Genomic DNA, 2,858 nt, shown 5'->3' on the forward strand with positions numbered 1-2,858 from the left:
AGATCTAAGTTTCTAGATGGCAAGAAAGCAACACATGGAATGAATAAAAACTGAAGTGAAACATGGGAGGGGGTAGCACTACGTGGTCTTGTTTGCCACATGTTGCTAATTTTCTGGACATTTGAGGAAGAATTTTTGGGTTTGCCACTCTGCATCACTGATGGAAGTATTACCTTTCTGCTGCAGAGCCTGCCTAGAGGGCTGCCTTTTTGGGGCACACGTCCACACTCTTTCAGGTGTCTCTTTATTATACTCTTACTGAAGTTTAAGTTTTGCTTGAATTTACTGAAAGCTCTTACCAGTGTTGTTCTTGATGAAAGTGTTTTTTAATAGTGAGGGCTAAAGGGAGTTAGGACCTATGCACCAGGGAGGGCTGATTGCAGGGGAGCTGACAGGTACGTGCCACCTTGGGATACACGAGGCGTAGGTGTTGGATGGGTTCAGGACATGCTGTATAAGGGGTGGGGGAAAGAAACTTTTCTCTTTTATAATTATTATTTTAAAATAAGGGTATTAATATGTCCATTGACTGACACATTAGGAGAGTTTAAAGTCTAGGTGGGACCATTAGATTACCCAGACTACCCCCCTCATGTCTCAGGACGTTTAATTTCACCCATCTATCCCTGTGAAAAGCAAGAAAGCTGTATTTGGCTTCCACATGTCTTCCAGGAAGGCATCCAGTCTGGATTTAAAGATACCAAGAGACAGATGATCCATCACTTCTTTGGGTAGTTCATTTCAAAAGTTAATCCTTCTCACTTTGAAAATGTGATACCTTATTTCTCATCTGAATTTGTCTGGCTTCAGTCCCTACCCAGTCATTCTTGCTGTCTTCCCTCATTATTAAATAGTCTTTCAGCCTCTGGTATTTTCTCCCCAAGGTTTCTTCTGCTCTATAGTCAAAGTATTTCTGAATCTTAGTCCAAAGAACAAGCTCTCTAAGCAAGGACCGAGCAAGCATTTCCCTCAGCTCACTTTGCCCTCCTCTCCTGTAAAAAAACACCTCCTGTTTTGCTACATCCTTCATCAGCTTCATCAGCACTGTCCGTAGCATTGCAGAACTGCTCCCACACACCTGGGGAAGGCTGCACCCCCCTCGCAGGACCACCCAAACCCCTTTTTGCTGTATCATTATGGCAGGTCTCTCCCTGGGAGCAGTGACCTCCTGTCCTGCTCCCAGCTCTCTGTGTTGGAATTGGCCATGGTGAAACTCATCTGATATCACTAAAGCAAGTGGTCCAGGTGACTGACAGCTCTCTCCATGTCTGCCACACTGTGAATTCTTGTGTTTTCACCCAGATGTTAGCAGTAATATATATATATATTTACCTCTAATTAGAATTTTCTAATCAGTTGCCTAATTTATTTATTTATTTATTTATTTATTAACCAGGAACTGCTGCAAAACAATATGAATTGTGTTCAGAAGTTGTTTTTTAGTAAAAAGGAAGAACTTGAAAACTGACCCAAGGGAGTTCTTTGTATTTTTTCTTTTAGTTTTGCCTTTATTTCGACAGTTACATCTCTATCTGTTCCATAGGCCATTGCACAGAGCAGCTCCACCCCAATCTGGGGTCAGACAGGAGGTTATGAAAATTTACTCACTGATTCACTCTATGCACTGTAGGTTTTGTGAAATGGATTCATTTAGAAGTTTAATTACTGGAGATTAAATATATGACAGTAGGGCTAGACTAGAACATAATACTGATGCTCAGCCAACCTTGAACCTGCATATTTGACTTGTTCAGCAAAATCCCATCAGATTTGTAGAACCACCAGATTTACCTACATACATTTTCAGATTGTGTTTTGTGGGAGCTGGTTTTTGCTTCTATGATTTATGTGATGTTAGAGGATTATGTAAAATGTATTTAGATCTTCATCTCCTTTTCTCTGCCCTGAAAACACACCCAACTATGAGTTAATGAAATTTAATATTATATACAGAGTGGCTTTCTATACAATTTTTGCAAGATGCTTTTCCACTTTTATTTTGTTAACGAAACCATCACATGCTTGGGTTGAATCCCACTTTCAGCCTTACAGAGTCATTAAAACTTATGACAGCTGAGGGAGAAAGACAAATATGTAATTAAAAAAAATAAAAATAAAAATAAAAAATAAGCCAGAAAAATCCCAGAAGACAGAAATTAAAGCTGTAAATGATATGCATATATATATATATCAAATTATTTTAATTAAGCTTTGCAATCAGCTCAAGAAATGACCCGTACTTATTATGAGGAAGGGCTCTTTGGCAACCCAGACTTAATTTTCCCCAGAGGGATAGTGATGATGTACGGGACTCATCCATCCACAAAGCCCGTTCAACTTCTTGTTTACTCTGATTGCCGTTCATGACCCGACCAGTGACCAGTTCCCCCTGGGAACGCTTTGCTGGGATGTGCATTTGGTGCGTGAGCGGATTTGCAGACCAACGCTGCAGCTGTGCCTGCTGCAGGCTCTGGGAAGAGCAGGGCTAACCCTGCTGGCCTGTGGGGCAGAGGGGATCACACAGCTCCTTGCCCCTGTGCATCTCTTGTGTTTGATAGAGCTGGAAGGGCTCCAGAGGCACATTTGGAGACACCTCACCCTCAGGATCACAGAGGATGCAGTGACACACAGATGTCGCCTTGTTCATTCACTGGAAAAGATGGGCTTTATCTAGACTGCTCCCCAGAGATACCAATCCAAGCTGAACCCAGTTACTGGAAAGTTGCACCTGCCCCAGTGATTCACTGCAGTGCTTAATGAGTTACTGCTGGGAGCAGCCCGCTGCTCATCCACCTGTGGCAGAGCATCAGGGGGCTGAGGTGGCCACAGGAAACCCTTTAAAAGCATCCATGCCTCCC

This window comes from Anas acuta, chromosome 11 (genome assembly GCF_963932015.1).
Source record: "Anas acuta chromosome 11, bAnaAcu1.1, whole genome shotgun sequence".
Taxonomy (NCBI): Eukaryota; Metazoa; Chordata; class Aves; order Anseriformes; family Anatidae; genus Anas; species Anas acuta.